This window comes from Tamandua tetradactyla, chromosome 8 (assembly GCF_023851605.1).
Source record: "Tamandua tetradactyla isolate mTamTet1 chromosome 8, mTamTet1.pri, whole genome shotgun sequence".
Taxonomy (NCBI): Eukaryota; Metazoa; Chordata; class Mammalia; order Pilosa; family Myrmecophagidae; genus Tamandua; species Tamandua tetradactyla.
The window spans coordinates 32079196-32103351 of NC_135334.1; the positions used below are offsets into that span (position 1 = coordinate 32079196).

The following is a 24156-nucleotide window of genomic DNA, read 5'->3' on the forward strand; positions in this document are numbered from 1 at the left end:
TGGGACATGATATACAGGGGTGAAAATCTACCTGATGGCATGGGAAATGACCCCCAGGGATGAGTCTGGCCCTGGCATAGTGGGTTCAGTGGGTTCAACAGTGCCATCCTAACCAAAAGGGGGAAAAGAAATATAAAAAATAAGGTATCAGTGGCTGAAGAAGTTCACATAGAGTAGAGAGGTTACTCTGGAGGTCACTCTTACACAGGTTTCAGTTAGTCATTAGTACCTACCATAACTTGCCAAACCCCGAACAAAACCATTACAGCAATCCTAAAGAACACTAGGATGATATATATGATGCTACAAAGGTTCCATGCACTAGGGTAACTTTCCAGAAACCTACAACATCCAGATGGGTCCCTGGACCAGATAAATCCTGAAGTCCAGAGGGGCCAGCCTCTCCAGAACATCAACTAGTTCTATCCCCCTATCCCATATTATCGACAGCCCCTTCCAACATTAAAAAGTTAGAATAGGCATAGCCCAAACATCCCTAAAGAGTGGGGAAGAATCAAAGTTGATAGTGGAGTTATACAGAGAAGATAGAGTTTAACAAAGGAGTATCATTGCTGAATTATTATATTGATATTTCTTTTATTCTCCAGTATGTTAGAGCTGCTAGAAGCAAAAAACTAAAATTATGGAATTGTAATCCATACCAAACTCTGAAATCTGTTCTACAATTAATTGTTGTAAGTGTTTTGAAATTTATTGCTTTCTTGCATACATGTTATTTTCACAAAAAAAGAAAAAAAAATATTTCTTCTAGCTGCCCCTATTTTGGAGCAGCTAGAGGAAAAAATCTGAAATAATGGAATGGTAACACATAACAAACTCTGAAATCTTTTCAGTAACTACTTGTTGAAGTGTACTTTGAAAATCATTGCTTCTTCTTTCGTTTCTTTGTATATATGCTACATTTAACAATAAAAAATGTTAAAAAAAAATCACGGCATCCATGGCACTGGAATATCTAGTTCTCCTCCTGCTTTTCTATTTTTCCCTTCCTTCTTGGCTTCCTTAGCCCACTCCATTTTAAAGAAGTCAGTGGATCCTCTATACTTATTCCTCAGTATCCTCTTATGTTTGCATGCGTTTTAACTCAGGCAAATGAGTCAATACTGTACTACAGTTTCTGCCTCTCTTCCATGACCCATTTGTATTTTCCATTGCCTACTGGGTCTCTCCAACAAGTTATCTCATCAACAACCCAGGCTGGCCCAAAACTTAAATCCATCATGTCTTATCATCTCTCTACCCAATATCTCAGCCTAATTTCAGTCTCTAAAATACTTCATTACAAGTATTTTATTTCTCCTTTCTCTCAAACTATATTATCAATGACAAATCTCTACAGAAGAGACTGCTAACTCCTATAAATATCTTAGCTCCCCTCTTCCTCCTGTGAATATACGTGGATTTCATTTTTGAGCTTCCATTGCAGTTGGGCCTCCCTGAAAAAATGAAAGTGAAAGTAATGTATATTTCTATGGGCCTGACTCATAAAAACAAACAAACAAACAAAACTTCCACATGTGAACCTTATTCTCTTTTCCCATATGTCAGATTACTCATGTTGGACAGGGACTAGAGCAACAAAAATACTTTCGTTAGGCTAAGACATTGTTATTTTGGGACTGTTTTTTAGAGCAATTAATCTACCATGATGAATAGATTTTTTTTCCATTTTTATATCTTATCTTTTTTTTTAATTAAACTTTGTTCAAATTCTCCCGTGGGACATTTGGTGAGGCAAAATAAGCCAGAAACAAAAGAGCAATTATTGTGGTTTCATTTAGAAAATACTTATAAGAAACAGGGGCCTAGACTACAAACTCTTATAGCAGTCACATTTAGTCCAGAGGGGCAATTATTATGTCTGGATTTTGAGAGGCTGTTTTATATACGTATAACCTGGTATTCAGAGATAAGGATGAGGCTGATCAGGTCAAGATTGAGGTAATTCAGAATACAGAGCTAAGGAAGACATTGTCTATATTTTAGAACCTCATATATTCTTTGAGACCAAAGGAAGAAAGTTTTATTTTGTCCAGAAACTAAATTTTCTGTAGCATAAAATCTAATTCTACCTGTCTGGATAGATCATTTAAACAATGCAAACACAGAACCCAGAATAAGAATGAGGGCCTTTAATCCTATGATAGTTTAATGTAATGTCTGGTTACATCCCTGTTTATTATGTTAAACAGATAATCAAAAAGTATTGGCAAAGTCCCTTGAGGGATGGGGGAAAAATATGGAACTATTAAACTTCACCACCAGGGAAAGTTTGATACTGCATCAAACATTAGGGATACCTAAATCAATAGGTCAAGCCATTGATATTGAGGCTTGCTCTTGTGAAGCTTAAGTATGTAGTGAGAAGCTTAGCCTACCTATAGGTATGCCTAAGAGTTACTTCCGAAGGGCCTCTTTTGTTGCTAGATGTGGCCTCTCTCCCTTTCTAAGCCCAACTCTGCAAGTGAAATAATTGCCCTCCACCCCCTACATGGGACATGACATCCAGGGGTGAAAGTCTCCCTGGTAGCATGGGAGATGACTCCTAGAGATGAGCCTGGCCCTGGCACAGTGGGATCAACAATGCCTTCTTGACCAACAGGGGGAAAAGAAGTGGAATAAGTAAAATATCAGTGGCTAAGAGAGTTCAAATAAAGGAGAGAGGTTACTCTGGAGGTCACTCTTACACATGCTTCAGTTAAACATTGCTACTTACCATAACATGCCAACCCCTAACCAAAAACCATTCCAGCAATCCTAAAGAACACCTAGGATGACATATAAGATGCTACAAAAGTTCCACACACTAGGGTAACTTTCCAGAAACCTCAACCTCCAGGTGGGTCCCAGGAACAGATAAGTCCTGAACTGCAGAGAGGCCAGCCTCTCTAGAACATCAGCTAGTTCCATCCCCCTACCCCATATTATCCAACATGAAAAAGTTAGAATGGGCATAGCCCAAATACTCCTAAAGAGTGGGAGAAAGATCAAAGTTGATGGTGGAGTTATACAGAGAAGGTAGGGTTTAACAAATGAATTTGATTACTGAATCATTATATTGATATTTCTTTCAGTCTCCAGTATCTTAGAGTGGCTAGAAGTAAAAATCTAAAATTGTGGAATTGTAACCCATACCAAACTCTGAAATCTGTTCATTAACTAATTGTTGCAATGTGCTTTGAAATTTATTGCTTTTTAAAAATATGTTATTTTTCCACAAAAAGTAAAAAAAAAAAAAAAGTCGATTGAGATGATAATATAAATATATTCCTTCTAGCTGCCAGTGTTACTAGAGCAGCTAGAAGGAAAAACCTAAGATTGTGGAATGGCAGCCCATGACAAACTCTGGGATCTGTTCATAACTACTTGTTGAAGAGTGCTTTGAAAATTATTGCTTTTTTTTCTTTGGTTTGTATATATGTTATATTATACAATTTTAAGAAGTTTAATAAAATAAAATTGGTTCAAATTCAACACACTAGCTTTTATCTCTAAACATTAAGTAAACTCATCCAGTTCTATTGGCTTAGAGATTACACATTTTAAATAGGGGCATAATAGACTACACACATACACATACACACACTCCATTTATTCAATCATTCCTATTGAGGATTTCTTTATTTTCAGATTTTTGCTATTATAAATAATACTACAATGAACATCTCCATGTATGTTGTTGATATAACTATTTTTTGATCTCTGATAACATTGATTTATCTTGATTTCTCCTTTCAACTTAACAGCATTTCCATCCAGTTTGAAGGCAATCCCCACCAATTCAACATCCATATTGTCACCTCCATCTAGCACATAGCCCCCATGATCACAGCCCTGTCTGAAAAGGCTTTATATTATATGATTTCAATTTTATCACATTCTGGAAAAAGTAGAAGTATAGAGACAATAAACGGATCAGTGATTTCCAGGAGTTGGTAGTGAGATAATTAAGCGAAGTACAGGGGATTATATGGCAATGAAACTATCCTGTATGATTCTGCCATGGTGATTATGACTAATTGCTTTTGCCAAAACCCATAGAACTTTACAGCAGAAAGAGTCAAACTTTAAGGTATGAAATTTTTAAAAAATATTTAAGATGTAAGAGGATCCCAAGATGGAATGTAAAATGTGACAAAAGAATCAAATTCTATAACAAAATTTTGAAACAACCTTGATAAATGAGGTTAAGAGGTGGTGAAAGATTCTGATATAAATTATCTTGGAAATGAGTGAAGTCTGTAAGAATAAAGGAAAAATGAACTGTATATGAGCACTATACCCTAGTCGATAGTTTCCCATGGGAGGATATGTTAACAGCTGTGAAGCCACTGTAATGTATAGTGGTACTGAACAATTAAGTAAGTAGATGGCAAACGGTGGGAGTCAGGTTTCTCACTGTTGGAGTAGGAGGTTACAGACAAGAAAGGCGAGAAAGGGAAAATTATCCATGTGGTAATGGGTTAAGTTAGAGACATCAGTACAAACATGTTTAGCTTAATATAAACACAGATGCATACATACAAAAACATTGATAGATATTGCTGGTTAGTATACACAAATATTTCTTTTTCTAGCAGCTTAGAAAGCCTAGAAGAAATGACACACCTGTAACAATGAGTATAATTAGTACCCAGATCTTGGTTTCTAATTCCACTTGCCAATAAAAGGAACCAGGGCTCCTTGCAGATATATGTGATTCTAAGACTGAGGCAGGAAATATGTAAAGTGAGTTTGTAGCATCTGGTAGTATCAGAAATTGAGGAAGTACTAAAACAAACAAACAAAAAACACAACAGGGTGTTATATCAAAGGGACACAGAAGCCAATGGAAAGAGTTCCTAATAGTTAAAGCTAGAAAGAGCTGAGGAACAAAATTTTAAAAGCTTTGAATTCTAACTCGTGTTATAAAATAATATCCAGTAGTCCATACTGACATAAATAAATGATTGAATAGATTTTTAAATGAGGAGAAAAGAGACAAGTCTTCTGTGCAGAACAATTCCAAGTTATTTATATAGATACTCTATCCTCAAGGAGTGGAGCAAAAGTTCCTATTTCTTAAATGTGGGAAGTACAGTGTGGAAAGCTGGGAGAAGGGAGTAACCTTACAATGGACAAGGGTGACAAACACTACCTTGGATAGGTGATCAAGGTCAGCAGCAGTGATGTCATTTTGACAGAACAAACCCTTGATATGTGATGAGAATGGAAATTTACCTCTGTGTTCTTCCACCCCCAAACATATAATCACAGTTTAATCATGAAAAAAATCAGACAAATCCTAAATTATGGACATTTTATAAAACATTTGACCAGTATTTCTCAAAACTGTCAAGGTCATCAAAAACAAGGGACGTGTGAGAAACTGTCACTGCCAAGAGGTGCCTAAGAAGACAGGACAACTAAATTTAATGTGGTATTCTGGAACAGAAAAAGGTCATTAGGTAAACACTAAGAAAACATGAATAAAGAATGCATTTTAGTTAACAATGTGTTGGTATTGGTTCACTAATTGAGACAAATACACCATGTATACCGACATAAATTGTTAATAATAAAGGTGCTAGGTGGGGGCAATATGGGAGTTCTCTGTACTATCTTTGCAATTTTCTGGAAGTCTAAAACTCTTCTAAAATAAAAGTTTATTAGAAAAAAACAGAATGGATGCAAAATATTGAACAAAAATCACGTTAGAACAAAGTTATCAGAAATAAAATGCTCAAAATCCCTTTATTTCTTCAGAGCAAGGAATATTCCTATTATTAACTGTATACTTTGTTAGATCAATTCAAAATATTAGAAAAAGCCATTAAAATAATTTGAGTTAAACATGTATCTTTTCACCAATAGTGTGCAAAAATGTAAGAAAGAACACTTGATAAATCTAATATAAGGCAAATAGGAGTACAAAGGAGCAAAGTAAAAGCAAACTTACTAAGAATCCCCCCCAAAATATGGAATAAATAAAAGTTAATATCACAATAAATATAAAATAACTAAATTAATCAGTTAAAAACCAGAAATTCCCAAGTTGGGCTAAGAAAAATCCAGATGCATGTTTTCTGCAAGAGACACACCTAAAATATGACCCAGAAAACTTGAAAGCCAAGATGGGAATATACAAATCAGTAGAAATCTGGTGAAGCTTTCTTAATATCAGACAAAACAGAATTTAAGACGAAAAGCAGTTTTAAAACTAAGAAGAGGCAGAGTTCTTGCTTGCCATGCCAGAGACCTTGATTCGATTCCTGGTGCCTGCCCATGCAATAAGAAAAAAAAAAAACAACTAAGAAGGATCATTTCAAAATGATAAGAACTATTTGTCAAGAAAATACATTAATTCTGAACATCATCTAATAATATACTCAAAATGCATAAAGCAAAAATGAAGAGAATTAAGAAATGAAATAGACTAATCCACATAGATATTGGAAATTTTTCTTGCATCATTAAAACTTTGATATACCTCTTGATACAATTGACATATATAGACCACTCAACAATTACAGAACAAAACTTGTTCTAAGCACACATGGAACATTTTTGAAAATTGAGTACATGGGACCACAAAGCAGGTTGCAATAAACACCAAAGAACTAGCATTATATAGGCCATATTTTTTTTTACTATAATATAATCAATTTGAGATTCAGCAACAAAGAAAGACTATCCTTTCAAAAACAAAAAACCTTACACTTTTATTACTCACTAAATAATTTTTGGAATAATTCATTAGTTAAAGAAAATATCTTATTGGGAATGAGGAAATATTTGGAAATGAAAACAAAATATGTAAATACTTAAGAAATGTGATTAAAACAATGCATAGAAAGAAATTCATATTTTCAAATGTGCATAACAGGAAAGAAGAAAACCTGAATATTGATAAGGTGCATATCCAACTCAAGAGTTAAAAGAACACAGGAAATACAAATTAGAAGGAATGAAATAATTAACATTAAAGTAGGCATTGGTGAAATAATAAATAGAAACAATATAGAGGTAAATAAAATACTCTTTTACAAAGTTGGTTCTTTAACAGAGTAAACTTCTGGCAAGAATGATGATAAGTGAGAGAGGAGGGACAAAGGAGAGAGAGAGCATGCACTTGAGCACGAGTGCTTACATAAACAATAAAAAATTTTAAATGGAACAAAACTAAAAATACAGTAGAGCTTTCAAGCGCCAGAATTTTTATTATTTTCCTACAATAAAACTGAAACCTAGAAGAAAACTGACAATTTTCTAAAAAAAAAAGAAAACAGAAAAATTGAGTCTAGAAGAAAATAAAAGGCCTAAATATCCCAGAAGTCACTTTATTATTTCTACTTTTTTCTTTTGTGGAAAGGGGAAAAAAAGGTCCTCTTATGAACACAGATGCAAAAAACTGTTTAAGTAAAATATTAAAAAGTAAATTCTAGCAAAGCACTAAAAAAACTTAAAACAGAATTTATTCTAGGAATATAAATATAGTTTAATATTTAAAATCTTAACTATTATGATTCACCATATAAGCAAATAAAAATTTATCATCATATTAACAGATGCAGAAAAAAGCATTTAATATCCACTTGTGATTTAGAAAACCAACTCAACCAGTCATGATTAGATTATCTTTTCCTTTTCTTGATGATAAATATCTATCAATAACCTAAATAACATTTCACAATCAATGGGAAAACATCAGGAGCAACCCCTTTACGGTGAAGAGCATACTCAATATCACCCATTCTATTCAACACTATGCTGAAAGGCAAGGCAAGCACTATAAAATACCTCCTTATCTGTGGAATAAAAAGTATGAGTCAGAAAAAAAGCTTTCTTTCTGGGCTTCAGGTGTTTGGCTCATTTAAATGAGCTATCCTGACGGGTTGATTTATTATGTGTTACAGAAAATTAAGGTTTTAGACACAATAAACCTCTCTACCATTGAACTTACACAGTAGGTGAAGCTCTAGAGGACTTGTCTGGCTCAGAAACCCTCTGGAGGTTACAGGTTTCAGGAGAGCAAACCAAGCAGATGAAACCCTTGAAGAGTCTCAGCCAAAGTTCTAGGTGTTCTTCAGGGCCAATGGGAATGGCATTAATTGGGATATGGCAAACCATGACAATTACCAATATCTAGCTGAAGGTTGCACAAGAGCTGCCTCCAAAATAGTCTTTCGACTCCACCTGACTCTCTTAGCCGATGATACCTTATTTTGTTACCTCTCTTTTCTCCCTTTCAGTCCAGAAGTCTTGTTAATCCCATGGTGCCAGGTTCAGGCTCAACCCTGAGAGTCATGTCCCGCATTGTCAGGGAGACTTTCATCCCTGAACGTCATGTTCCACATAGAGGGGGAGGGTAATGACTTTTCTTGTACAGTGAGGCTTAGAGAGAGAGAGAGGCCACATCTGAGCAACTAAAGATTCCTGGAAGCAAATTATAGGTGTGCTGGTTTAAAAGGATGTATGCCCCCTAGAAAAGCCATGTTTTAATCAAAATCCCATTTCATAAAGGTAGAATAATCCCTATTCAATATTGTATGCTTGAAACTGTAATCAGATCATGTCCTTGGATGACGTGATTTAGTCAAGAGTGGTTGTTAAGCTGGATTAGGTGATGACATGTCTCTAGCTATTTGGGTGGGTCTTGACTGGTTTATTGTAGTCCTATAAAAGAGGAAATGTTTTGGAGAATAGGAGATTCAGAGAGAGCAGAGAATGCTGCAGCACCACGAAGCAGAGAGTCCACCAGCCAGTGACCTTTGGAGGTGAAGAAGGAAAATGCCTCCTGGGAAGCTTCATGAAAGTGGAAGCCAGGAGAGAAAGTTAGCAGATGACGCCGTGTTCGCCATGTGTCCTTCCAGCTGAGAGAGAAGCCCTGACTGTTCGCCATGTGCCTTCACTTGAGGGAGAAACCCTGAACTTTATTGGTCTTCCTTACCAAGGTATCTTTCCCTGGATGGATGCATTTGACTGGACATTTTTATAGACTTGTTTTAATTGGGACATTTTCTCGGCCTTAGAACTGTAAACTAGCAACTTATTAAATTTCCCTTTTTAAAAGCCATTCTGATTCTGGTATATTGCACTCCAGCAGCTAGCAAACTAGAACAGTTGGCTTAGCTTCTCCACTACAGAAATAAGTTTCGTAAGGGCAAGTCTCTAAATCAAGGGCTTGGTCCATTTTCTTGGGAACTCCTGATATTTGAGAGACTATTAGGGATTTACCAGAGGGTAGAATTTAATATTTCCACATTTTTTCTCCAGTTCCTCAAGGGATACTACCACTACTTTTTTTTAAAAGCATTTTTTATTGTGAAATGTAACATATATACAAAAAAGGCAACAAATTTCAAAGTACATTATAACAAGTGTTATAAAACAGATTTCAGAGTTTGGTATGGGTTACAGCTCCACAATTTCAGGTTTTATCTTCTAGCGGCTCCAAGATACTGGAGACTAAAAGAAATATCAATATAATGATTCAGCGGTCATATTCATTTGTTAAATCCGAAATCATCTGTTATAAGTCTTCCTTCTCCTAATCTTTAGGGTTATTTGGGTTACACCCATCTATCTTTTCCATGTTGGGAAAAGGTGTCAATAATATAGGATAGGGGGCTGGAACTAGTTGATGTGCCTGGAGAGGCTGGCCCCTCTGGGTTTCAGGACTTATCTGGCTTAGGAATCACCTGGAGGTTGTAGGTTTCTGGAAAGTAATCTTAGTGTATGAAACTTTTGTAGAATTTCAGATAGAGCCCTAGGTTTTCTCTAGGGTTAACAGGAATAGTTTTGGTTGGGAGTTGGCAAACCATGGTAATAAGTAATATCTAGCTGAAGCTTGCATAAGAGTATCCTCCAGAATGGCCTCTCAACTATATTTGAATTCTCTTAGCCACTGATACCCTACCTTGTTACATTTCTTTTCCCCCTTTTGGTCAGGAAGGTGAAGATACCATGGTGCAAGCGCCTGGCTCATTCCTGGGAGTCATGTCCCCTGTAGCCAGGGAAACTTTCATCTCTGGATGTCATGTCCCATGTAGGGGAGAGGGTAATGATTTTTCTTGCAGTTAGGCTTGGAGAGAGAGAGAGGCCACATCTGAACAACAAAAGAGGTTTTCTGGAAGTAACACTTAGGCATAACTATAGGTAGGCTTAGCTTCTCCATTTCAGAAATAAGTTTCGTAAGAGCAAGCCTCAAGATCAACTGAGGTCTATTAACTTGGGAGTTCCTAATATCTGAGATAGTATCAGGGGTTTCCCTGGTCTACCAATACTTTTTAATTATCAGCCCACCATAGTCTGGGATATCATTGGGTATTACATTATACTATACAGAATTACAAGGCCTCATTCCTGTTCTGGGGTCCATATGTTCGGGTTGTCCTATTGGCCCTGAAGAAAACCTAGGGCTGTGGCTAAGATTCTACAATGGTTTCATGTACTAGGTTTTCTCTCCTGAAACTTATAGCCTACAGAGGGTCCCTGGTCCAGATAAGTCCTGAGACCCAGAAGGGCCAGCCTCTCAAGAAATATCAAGCAATTCTATCCCCCTATTCTATATTGTTGACACCTCTTTTCCATATGAAAAAGTTAGAAAGAATAGCCCAAAGACCCCTAAAGTTTGGGAGTAAGATCAAAGTAGAAGGAGGAGTTATAAAAGAGAAGACAGGATTTAACAAATGAGTATGACCATTGAATCACTATAATGATATTTCTTTTAGCTTCCTGTGTTTTTGAGCAGCTAGAAGGAAAAACCCGAAAATGTGGAATGGTACCAAGTTTTGAAATCTGTCCTGTAACTACTTGTTAAAATGTGCTTTGAAAATTATTGCTTTTTTTTTGTATATGTGTTATATTTCACAATAAAAAATATTTAAAAAGTTGTCATTCTTCCCAAATAATATTATTGTCATCATAAGAAAGCTAAGAGATTCTACAGACAATTATTGGAAAAAATTAAAGCGCTCAAGAAGGTTGATGATAACAGATTAAGAAACAAAATCAACAGCATTTCTGTAAATAATAACAATTACTGGTTTGTTTTTAATTGAAAGTATTAATTTCTATTTATGATAGAAACAAAAGCAATGTGGTAACTAGAAATAATTTAACAAGAGCTGTTTAAAAGCTTTTTGGGTAAAATTATCAAATATTAAAAGACATTAAAATCAACCTAAATAAATGAAAAGGCATATCATACTTGTGGATAAGAAGAGTCTGTATTATTAAGGAGGTAATCATACTCAAAGTAATCTCATTTCTAAGAAAATTCTTGACAGGTTGATCCTAAATTTCTTTGGAAAAGTAAAGGGCCAAGAATAATCAAGACAAATTTGAAGAAGCAGAGAAAGACAGGGCTTTTTATGTTACTATAAATAAATCTAAAGCTATATTAATTTTCATAGGATTTTGTTTACATGGATAAATAACTAGACCACTGAAATCAATTAAGAAAATCTAAAAGTAGACATATATGAAAATGTGGCATCTTACAGAGATAATGTTACAAATCAGTGAGGAAATGATGACTATATGTATAAATGGTGACCAGACATTCATCAGTAAGGAAAAGGAGAAGATTTCTATCTCACATGACATATAAAAATAAATCCAAGTTTAAGAGCTATATATGAAAAACAAAACTTGAGATTTAAAAAAAATTTTAGAAGAAAAACTAGTCATGACATAAAGGTGTGGGAGATTTATTTAAAAGGACACGAAAAGGACAAAATATAAAGTGGTAAATTTGCCTATACTAAAGCTAAAATTTTTTATTGACAAAAGACATCATAAAGTGTGAAAATAAGATGTAGCCTAGAAGACTATATTTAAATACATAAAACTTATAAAAGATTAGTACACAGAATATATTTATAATTTAAACATTTGTATATATTTATGTACCCCTACAAATCAATGAAAAAGATAAATTGACTCATTAAATAAGGTAGAGGATATACACATGCAACTGCAGAAAAAATTTAATCAATAAACATTTGAACAGATGTTCTATTTATCTGAACTTCAGAGAAATGCAAACTTAAAAGAAAAACACGAATCATTATAGTCAACAGATTTGCAAAAAAAATTAAAAGACTGATAGCCCCAAGTGTTGGCAGTGACGTAAGGAAATTTTACTAATATTGCATTGCTGGTGGTCATATAATTTATTAAATTCATTTTGAAGAGCAATATTGCAATATGTAACAAAATTACACTATTAGGTGTACCCCCAGAGAGATATATTTATAACCAAAAAGACCTGTGAAAAGAATGTTCACTATTCATAATGATAAAAAAGTTAAGGAATGGATAACAGTAATTTATTTATTTTATGGATTATTACCCAGCGGTTAAAATAAACTATATCTCTTCAATAAGATTAAAGACATAATACTATTTAAAAAGATTTTTAAGCATGCAAAAAAGTTTATGCATAAATGAAAATATAGTGAAAACATACAAATTTGCATAGGAATGAGACACCATTTTTGGACGTATAGTAGGGAGAAGAAAATAATAGGTTAAAAGAATTTAGTTGTATCTAACATTTCTTTATAAGGGATGTAGAAAAAGATCTAAAACAGAAAAAGCAAAATGTTAACCTAATTTAATCCTTTCCGGTAGAGGAGTGTTATTTTATAATATTTTCAGCCCTTTCCTGCATGTTTGAAATAATTCTTTCAACTGTTGAAAAAACTCACAGTTTGGTTAAATGAAAGATATAGTAAGAGTCCATGAACCCACAATTCAAATTGAAAGCTAGAAATGTTAAAACAGTCTGCTTCTGTTGCCACACATGCCCCATCCTTTCCTAACATACTCTTGTCTCCCCCTATGAAAAATAAACAACATCCTGAATTCCTTATCGTTCCCTCATTTATCTTATTATATAGCTTTATTGCATCTCTATGAATTTATAAAGCATACATATTTTAAATTTTAGCTGTTTTAATTTTAAAAAGAGTATTGCTTTGCCACATTCTTTCAAAACATTCAGTTCATTAGGGTTTTGACTGAAATCATTCAGAATATGCTTTCTGAACACAATATAATTAAATTAGAATCAATAACAAAAAGCTAACTGGACAAAATCCAGTTGCTTGGGAATTAAATAATATACTTAAGAATAAATTATGATCAAGGAAGATGTGAAAACATAAATTAGAAATCATTTTGAAATGAATGATAATGAAGATAAGATAATTATGGAACACAGGTAAAGCATTGCTTTGAGGAAAATCATTACCTTTATATTTCTATATTATAAAAGGAAGGTAGAAAATCAAGCATTTAACTCTCATCTCATTAATCTAAAAAAGAATAGCTAAATCAAATCTATGAAACGTAGAAGGAAGGAAATAAAGTTTAAAAAAGTAATGAGCTACAGTGGCAGAATTTTCACATGCCATGCCAGAGACCCTCGATTCCTGGAGCCTGCCCATGTGAAAAAAAAAAAGTATTGAGCTAGAAAACAAAGATACAACTAAGGAAGACAACAGAGCCAAATGTTTTCTCATAAGATAAATAAAATCAATCAACTCCTACCAATTCTGATAAAGGAAACCAGAGAAATACAAATTACCAATACCAGAAATGAAAAGAAGGTATACCTTTAGATTTTTCAGATATAAAAAAGATAAAAGAATATTATGAACAACTTTACATCAATTAAATTTCACAATTTAAATAAAAAAACAAGAAATGGAAATTCTTAGTAATCTGATAACTATTAAAGAAATTTGACCTTTTATTTAAACTCTACCCATAAGGAAAACTTCAAACTTGGATGGCTTCTCTGGTGAATTCTAACTATTTAAGAAAGAAGTAGCATCAAACTTATATACACAATCTTCAGGAATACAGAAAAAGGGACAATAATAATTTTAGAAAAAAATATATGAAAACATCTTCATGATCCTGAAGGAGGCAGAAATTTCTTTAAAAAAGAATAAAAAAGTGATCATCATAAAAGAAAAGCTTGATAAATTGGACTTTGTTAAAATTAGGATTTCCATTCAACTTCCTCAAGTGAAGAATTCTTGATATTCCACAAGCAGTGGGGACAACCAAAGCAATAGGCTGAGTCCCCAATCTTGGGGTTTGTTCATATGAAACTTAACCCTGCAAAGGATAAGCTAAGCCTATTTAAAATTTGGCCTAAGATTCTCCCCCAAGAGAACCTCTTTTGTTGCTCAGATGTGGTCTCTCTCTCTCAGCCAACACGACAAGCAAACTCACTGCCCTCCCCCTCTCTACATGGGTCATGACTCCCAGAGGTGTGGACCTTCCTGGCAATGTGGGGCAGAAATCCTAGAATGAGCTGGGACTCAGCATCAAGGGATTGAGAAAACCTTCTCAATCAAAAGGGGGAAAAGTGAAATGAGACAAAATAAAGTGTCAATGGTTGAGAGATTCCAAACAGAGTCAAGACGTTATCCTGGAGGTTATTCTTACGCATTAAATAGATAGCACTTTGTTAGTCAAGATGTAATGGAGAGGCTGGAGGAAACTGCCTGAAAATGCAGAGCTGTGTTCCAGTAGCCATGTTTCTTGAACATGATTGTATAATGATATAGCTTTCACAATGTGACTGTATGATTGTGAAAACCTTGTGTCTGATGCTTCTTTTATCTACCTTATGGGCAGAAGAGTAAAACATTTGGATTAAAAATAAATAAATAATAGGGGGAATGAATGTTAAAATAAATTTAGTAGATTGAAATGCTAGTGATCAATGAAAGGGAGGTGTAAGGGGTATGGTATGTGTGAATTTTTTTGTTTTCTTTTTATTTCTTTTTCTGAATTGATGCAAATGTTCTAAGAAATTATCATGATGATGAATATACAACTATGTGATGAAAAATGTTCATATTGTATGTTGATTGGTTTTATCAATAAAAATTTTTAAAAAATAGAAAAAAAATTAGGATTTCCCATTCATCACAAAACACCACTAACAGAGTGAAAGATGGAATGAAAGATATATAATACATTTAACCCAAAAAAGGCTTTAAATCCAGAATATATAAAGGATGTGTATAAATCAAAAAGAAAAAGAAACAAATACAGAAAACCCAATTTTAAAAATGGGAAAAAATTGTTGAACAGATAGTTTGCCAAAGAGGATACTTTAAAGGTCAATTAGCAAAAGACAGAAACAGACAGACATTTCACCATAGAGAATAAACATGTGGCAACTAAGCACATAAAAAATGTCCAACATCATTAGTCATCAGGAAAATCACAGTGAAGTAACACGACACATCTACAGAATAGGTAAAATTGTTAAAAATAATAGTGATAACACAAAATGCTGGCAAAGATGCAGAAAAATTAAATCATTCTAACATTGCTGATGGGAATGTAAAATGGTATAGCCTCTCTGGAAACAATTTCGTACTCTCCTATAATTAAACATGCAAGTACCATGTAACCCAGCAATTGCATTCTTAGATATTTATCCAAGAGAAATGAAAACTTATGTTTCACCCAAAATCTGTACAGAAATATTCATAGCAGCTTTATTCATAACAGCTCCAAACTTCAACTACCTAGATGTACTTCAAGAGAATAATGGTTTAAAAAGACAGTAGGTCATCCATAACATTAAATATTACTGACCAATACAGGGAATAAAATTTTACCAACGAAATTCCATGACATTTCCCCCAAGATGCCTTCTGTTTCCACAGAAATTCTGAACACAGATGATGATCATGAGACAAAATAACATTTTATTAAGTGAATAAAGAGTTATGGAGAAGGACGCTCAGAAATCACAGATACGAGAATATATAGCATATCGGCAAAAAAGCAAACACTATGAATATAAACTTTGGAGAATAAATATATTTCTTTTATTACACTTTTGGCAGAAATAAAGACAGTCTGACACAAGGACATGAGCATCAGACTTGAGAACTTGGCATCTAAGAAATGTAAATAAGTTGAAAGCTAAACTACATCACTCTTGCCATCATGAGCCTCACCTTTGTCTTCAGGAAGCAATTCCTTACAGTAATAGGATAATAGGAAGATGTTTTGTGTGCTCATGAAGAAAGTGACTGTAGATCTTGATCTTTGCTGGGAAATACTAACCAAAGGATTTTAAATTCGTACATTGACAAGTGGAAATGTTTATGTTAACTACTGTTTCAGAGTTGGGCTTTTCTGCATTGAAGATAAAATCATGATGAAAAAGAAATTAATTTTATAAAATGTCCCCCAAATTGTCCTGAGAGTTCTTAACCAGCAAAATCCACAAGAATTTTATGCAACAGACATCAACTTCCCATCATTCATCCAGAATATTAATGACCTAAGGATGATACTCTCCTGCATTAGTGACTGCCAGGCCAGAACTCATTCCCCAGGTTTCTCTACTTCCAGCCCTCATGACCCTCTGAAAGTCTGATGTAAGCAACAATATAAGCCCTGGAAGAGACTCTGGAGATCACTCTGAGATCACTCATTCCACAATAAATATAAAAGTCAACCATGAGAACTACCATCCAGAAGTTTACAAAATTAAGGGCACAAGACACACACATTAAAAGATTTCTAGTATCTTAATGTACACTAATACAAAATCCATTTGAAAAACAGACTGTAATAGCTTCACAATATAGTTATGGGAAAGAGCCATTAGCAAGGTTACTACTGAGACAAGTCCAGGGATAGCCACTCTCCAGACACTTACAGGAAGTAATACAAAGCTAGATTACAGATTGAGCCACTCTATCCTTTGCCTTACTTACCTTCATTCCCTTTCAGACTACTTTTCCACTGGGGGCCCCTGTAAATGGTGTGTTTAGTCCCTTCCCTGTAAGAAGGTACTAACCTATGTCTAATGATGCTGACCTCTTACCAGAAGCACAGGACTTTCCACAATACCTTTTCCAGCTTTCTGAATCTTGCATGAAATATACTTCCCAGCCTATGGGGGATGAAATGGGTGGTAACACTATGAGCCTTATTTCTTGTAACTCAAGGAATTATAAGACTGGCTTGTAATTACAAGACTGGCTTCCCAGCCCCAGACTGGCTCCTTCTAAGGCTCTGGGAACTCATGGTAGATGTACTTACCTAAGCCACATTCCAACTTAGTCATTCTAATTTAGGTTTGTGGTTTTCCAATTATCATCTACCTATTAGGACTCAATTTGGTTTTTTTTTTAAATTCCCTTATAATTCTTGAGACAGGATATACACTTTTGGGCCCCAAGGTCAGAAGGGCATGAAAAGTCACGGAAGCCTGGTTGTGAAAGGAAAATCATGTATTACCTCTCCCAAAGCAGGGCCATTCTGAAAGTGAGGAAATCTTCACTATGAATCCAGGCTTCGAAGTAGCCAAATTTTATGGAGGACATGAAAGTCTCCATTTGTGTCCACATCCCAAGCCCCACCTCAACACAGTAGGAGGAGTTCCTTTCATGACAGCAAACATGGAGAAGTTTCTTCTCCCATGAACAGTCCTACCTGATGCAATTTCTCAGGTTTGAATGTTGGTTCCTTTGGGAAAGGTGATAACCTCTCTGTGCCTCAATTTTCTTATCTGAAAAATAGAAGTAGTAAGAATAATCAGTATTGACCTCATTGGGTTGCTTTTAGAGTTATACAATATATAACACATGAAAAAGAACTTATAATAATTGTACATTGGAAGTATAATAAATGTTAAGGTGATGTCATTATTACTATGCCTGGGGCCCAGAAGGAATTGATGATGTACAACCTTCTACTCTCCAGGAGGAGAAGGAAAGTTTTCAAGGCCTTTCCTCCTTCTCCTTCCTTACTTAATCAAGCTCTTCCCCTCTGTACTCCATCTCCCCCTATGATTTCTTCTAACACTGGCATCTCATTCTCAGGCCCACCATAGTTTTTAGCTTCAGTATCATATAACATGGCACTTTCTCCTACAGAGTATTTTTTAATTGTAAACAACAAACAAACACGCAAACATTCTTGACATACAAATATTCTTGGCATGGTTACAATCAATGGCTCACAATATCATACATAGCTGTGCATTTATCACCATGACCACTTTTTTTGAACATTTGCACCTCTCCAGCAAAAGAAAGAAAAAAGAAATAACTCATACATACCATACCTCCTACTCCTTCCTCTCAGTGACCGCTCGTATTTCAATCTACTCAATTTATTTTAACCTTTGTTCCACCTAGTATTTGTTTCTTATCCATATTTTTTACTCATCTGTCCCTACTATAAATTAAAAAAGTATCAGACACAAGGTTTTCCCAATCACTCAGTCATATTGCAAAAGCTATATCATTATACAATCATCATCAAGAAACATGGCTACTGGAACACAGCTCTAAAGTTTCAGTTACTTCCTTCTAGACACCCTAATACACTATCAACTAAAAAGGGGATAATCTATATAATGTTGAAGAATAACCTCCAGGATAATTGCTTGACTTTGTTTGAAACCTCTCAGCCACTGACACTTAATTTTGTCTCATTTCTCTCTTCCCCCTTTTGATGAAGATGTTTTTCTCAATCCCTTGATGTTGGGTCTTGTCTCATCTCAGGATTTCTGTCCCACGTTGCCAGGGAGGTTTATACCCTTGGGAATCACGTCCCATGCAGAGGAGGGAGGGGAGTGAGTTTGCTAGCCATATAGGCTGAGACAGAGGCAACATCTGAGCAACAAAAAGGTTCTCTGGGGGTGACTCCTAAGCCTAATTTTAAGTAGGCTTAGCCTATTCTTTGCAGGGATAAGTTTAATAGGGTCAAGCCCCAAGATTGAGGGCTCGACCTATTGATTTGGTTGTCCCCACTGCTTGCAATAATATCAGGACTTCTCCAAACAGGGAAGTTGATTTTTTCCCCCTTCCTCCCCATTCCCCCAAGGGGACTTTGCAAATACTTCTTTATTCACTGTTCAAATCACTCTGGGATTTATTGGGGCAACACACTAACCTGGAAAAACCAACAAAATCTCATGCCCTATTCAAGGTTCCACATATGTATAGTGTTCAATTAAAGTGTCCATATAAGCTAAATTAGGAAATGCACTAGTCAAAATATAAATTTTGTACCAAATAAACCTTTCTTGCTTAAGTCTCACACAGAAGTAGAAGTTTTAAAATATGAATTTTCAACACTCTGCAATATTGACATTCCTTTGTTCTTCCTCATGTAAAAACACTTTTTAATTTGTACGTTTAGTCACTATCATTGTACCTTCTAGGCATTCTTAGATTATACCATCTCAGTCTTTATTGGCTATCTTTCTTTCTGGCTTCATATGTGCCCCAGACTTTCTCCCTCTATCATCTTCACATTCAGCTTCATTCAGTGTACTTACATTATTGTGCTAAAGTCAGGTAGCATGGTGCTGTTTCTGAATTTTTACAATCAGTCCTGTTGTACAATCTGTATCCCTTCAGCACCAATTACCCAATCTCTACCCTATTTTCTGTCTCCTAATAACCTGTGTTCTTAACTGAAATTCTCCAAGTTCCCTCATTAATGTTAATTCATATCAGTGAGACAAGACACTATTTGTCCTTTTGTTACTGGCTAATTTCACTCAGCGTAATGTCCTCAAGCTCCATCCATGTTGTTACATACTTTATGACTTTATTCTGTGTTCCAGCTGCATAATATTCCATCGTGTATATATATACCACAGCTTGTTTAGTCACTCATCTGTTGATGGATATTTGGGCTATATCCATCTCTTGACAATTTTAAATAATGCTGCTATAAACATTGGTGTGCAAATGTCCATTTATGTCCTTGCCCTCATGTCCTCTGAATAGATACCTAGCAATAGTGTTGCTGGATCATATGGCAATTCTATTCTTAGCTTCCTGAGGAACCACTAAACTGCCTTTCACAGTGGTTGTACCATTTTACATTTCCACCAACTGTGGATAAGTTTGCCTCTTTTTCCACATCCTTTCTAGCACTTGTCATTTTCTGTTTTTTTTTGATAATGGCCATTCTGGTGGGTGTGAGATGATATCTCATTTGGTTTTGATTTGTATTTGCATAATAGCCAGTGAAGTTGAGCATCTTTTCATGTGCCTTTTAGCCATTTGTATTTCCTCTTCTGAGAAGTGTCTGTCTGTTCATGTCTTTTGCCCATTTTTTAATTGGGTTGTTTGTTTTTTGTTGTTGTTGAGTTGAAGAATCTCTTTATATATTCTGGATAATAGACCTTACCTGATATGTAGTTTCCAAATATTGTCCCCCATTGTGTAGACTGTCATTTTACTTTCTTGACACAATTCTTGGATGCACAAAAGTGTTTAATTTTGAGGAGCTCCTATTTATCTATTTCTTTCTTCAATGTTTGTGCTTTGGGTTTAAGATCTCAGAAACCACCTCCTATTACAAGTTTTATAGGATATTTCCCTACATTTTCTTCTAAAAATGTTATGGTCTTAGCTCTAATGTTTAAGTCTCTGATCCATCTGGAATTAATTTTTGCATAAGGTGAGTGATATGGATCCTCTTTTATTCTTCTGTATATGGATATGCAGTTCTCCAAGCATCATTTATGAAGAGACTGCTCTGTCCCAGGTGAGCTGGCTTGACTGCCTTATCAAAGATCCATTCTCCATGTGTGAGAGGGTCTATATTTGAACCCTCTAGTCAATTCCATTGGTTAGTATATCTATCTTTATGCCAGTACCATGCTGTTTTGAGCACTTCCTACAGAGTATTTTTAAAATCTATCCTGACTGTATCTGCTTGTTCTCTAAATTCTAAGTCTCCATCCTAAGTCAGTGGAAATTAGTATTACTTCTAACCCATAATAGTTAGCATAAAGCTGGGCAGCGAGAGGATGGTTTTACATTTTTATTATTGACTTTGCTATTGCTTCTTATTTTATAGAGATTTTAAACCATGACAAAGTTGGGTGCTGTTTCTGAAACAGAAATCACTGCTAGAACTCAGCACTGACTTCAAGAGAAGAATGACAGAGAACCCAAACAAGCAAGTTTTCATCCCCCTTGGAAAGTCCTTTAAATAGCTAAGGAAAGGGCAGGCCATGGTGGCTCAGCAGGCAGAGGTCTCACCTGCCATGCCAGAGACCTGGGTTCAATTTCCAGTGCCAGCCCATGCAAAAAAAAAAAAAAAACGTAAAAAATAAAAGCTGAGAAAAGTGGTATGAAGGGCTCATGTGACTTGTCTGTTGTTGGGTCATGGGATTTACAGATTAAAGAAAAGAGATTTGTTCTGGTTCATTTATTCATTCATAAAATATTTATTGAGTATCATTCACTTGTCAGATCCTGTGCCAGATGCTGGGAATATGGTAATTCTAAGAGAAAGCCCTGTTTTTGTGGTGTTTATAATCTAGGAGAGAAATGAACATTAAATCAATAATTATGTACTCCCTTATTAACAGATGGGACAATTTTAGCTGGATCACTCAACAGTGAAAAAGAAAACTGAGGCTGAGGGAGAAAGTAATTTTCCAAGGTCATTCAAGTGTATAAGTCAGTATAGCACATGGATAAAAGCATATTCTTTGAGATAAGATATAACCCAGGATCAAGTCTTGGCTCTATTCCCAAATAGCTGAGCTATGGAATAACATAAAAGGGACTTAACCTCTCTTAGGTGTCTCCACATGGGTAAGATGGGGACAGTAGCTTCATACATTGGCATTTTGTAAAGTATTAGATAAGGCAATGTATGTAATCCACTTAGAAGAGTACTCATCATTAGATAAGCAATGGATAAGTTATGATGATGATGATGATGATGAAAGTTAGGACAGTTGTCCAGGTTCCTGGTTGGCAAATCCAGTCTTTTTTATCTCTGCACCCCACTGCTTCTATATCATTTTTGGTGTGTGTGTGTGTGTGTGTGTGTGTTACCCTTTATTTCTGACCAAAAAGTTTTCCTGGAAGTAGGTCAGATTTTAACTAACTCTCACTACTTTAGCTTTCAAATGGAAGAGGGGGCACAGGAAGCTTTCAGCAGTTCTGGGTGCCCATCCAGGCTTCCAAAAAGATGACAAAATATTTCCCTGAGGGTTTATTTAATTTTGTCCCTAGGCTTGTTCATAATTCTGACCATCTGGTCCTGAAGGCTTCTCTATTTTTAATATTTCTACTTTGGGAGTTTTGCTTTTTTAACCTATTCTAGGATTAGTCGCCCCCTTTCAACCACCCCCACTCTCTCCGCCAACCCCTCATTTATTTTCCTTGAGAAGATTCCTCACAGTTGGACAAATTTACTGTAGCCTATAACTCTGACAAATCAGAATTAAAAGGTAGAGATACTGTAAGCCATCTTAGCAGATCACAGCAAAACTGAACTTTGCATTGATACTGCTTATGATATTGTTCCAACATCACCACCCCAAGAGTATACATCACAAACATGAATAGCATTTCATATTCACAAATATGAAGAGATTTCTCTCCCTGAATGCATAGCCATTCCTCCTATAAACTTGAATCTTGTCAATGCTGGTCAGATAGTTCCCTTAAAGAGAACCATGCTTGAGTTGCCCATGCAAGATTCCTCTAGGCCATCTGTCAACATAGCAAACTGGCACGATATGGCCCAAAACAATCCCTCTGCTAGACTGGGCAGGCTAAACACCCATCACTAGTATCATTCCTTCAGGTTCGGGCACTGTCTCTAGGAAGTTTAGCTCCTGAAAAGATAGCAATTGGTAGTCTCTATCAAACTAGATGAGCTGGTGTATGTATGTGTGTGTGTTATGCTCATCCACTCACCTAGTTAGGAACAGGACTCCAAAGGACTAGCACACAGAACATGTGAGCTTTTATGTGGAACAGAGAACAAAGAAGGGAGACCCCTTTTCTTTGCTTCTCCAGTCCCCTGTGGTTACCTCTACCAAACCCTCATCTCAATGTATTGTCACTGTCTTTCTACTCAGCTATTTCCCTCATGGTCTATAGTTCTCTATCCCCAGACAGAGTTTTAATAGATGTCTGAATAATTGACGGAGGGAAAAGAGGTGTTAGAAATATCAGAGGATTCTTTGAAGACAAGGAATAAGGAAGGCCATATGGTGGCTGAAAATCTTAATGAAGGATGAAATGAAAAAGAAATTAGTCATAAGCAAAATATTTAAGAATCAAAATGCATGCAACATTAATGTATTAGTTAGGGTTCTCTAGAGAAACAGAATCAGCAGGAAATATTCGTGAATGTAAAATTTATTAAAGTGTCTCATGTAATCGTCAGAACGTAGAGTCCAAAACCTGTAGGGTCAGCTGTGAAGCTGCCAGTTTTGATGGAGGGTCTGGATGAACTCCAAAGGAGAGGCTCACTGGCCGAAGCAGGAAGAGAATCTGTCTTTTCTGAATCCTCCTTAAAAGGTGTATTAGTTAGGGTTCTCTAGAGAAACAGAATCAACAGGGAACACAGGCAAATATAAAATTTATGAAAGTGTCTCACGTGACCGTAGAAACGCAGAGTCCAAAATCCACAGGGCAGGCTGTGAAGCCGATGACTCCAATGGATGGCCTGGATGAACTCCAGAGGAGAGGCTCACCAGCCAAAGCAGGAATGCAACCTGTCTCCTCTGAGTCCTCCTTAAAAGGCTTCCCATGATTGGATTTAGCATCACTAATTGCAGAAGACACTCCCCTTTGGCTGATTACAAATGGAATCAGCTGTGGATGTAGTTGACGTGATCATGACCTAATCCTATGAAATGTCCTCATTGCAACAGACAGGCCAGCGCTTGCCCAATCAGATGAACAGGTACCACAACTTGGCCAAGTTGACACCTGTCCCTAACCATGACAGTCCACCCCTTGTCAACTTGGTACATTATATATATATGGTCTAAGGTGATATATATATATATCACCTTAGACCATACTTAATTTCCAAATGAAAACAAATAAGCACACATTTTTTCTTTTACCTGACAATACTCAACTGTCCTGCATATAACTGGAAACACATTAAATCTCTCCAGAATAGCATGCAAATCCTTGGGCAACATTCATTCTTAAACTTGATATCTTACAATTAAATAGTATAACACAAACAAAACAGCATTACAGTCCTCGTTTCTGTAACTGATCACGTGGTCGAAGTTCATATTTATCACTACCTTCTTCCACTACCCATTCCATGTTCCCTTTCCCCTCAGCAAGCACTTCAGCT

At 35.6% G+C, this 24156-nt stretch overlaps 1 long non-coding RNA gene across 1 annotated transcript in view; it reads right to left on the reverse strand.

Annotated features, from left to right (window-relative positions):
* Nucleotides 1-24156, reverse strand: part of LOC143643329 (uncharacterized) — a 121732-nt gene that overhangs the window by 53554 nt on the left and 44022 nt on the right. Inside the window, exon 2 of the long non-coding RNA XR_013156223.1 lies at nucleotides 17494-17569. This is a non-coding gene — a long non-coding RNA (uncharacterized LOC143643329). The remainder of the gene's footprint in view (nucleotides 1-17493; nucleotides 17570-24156) is intronic.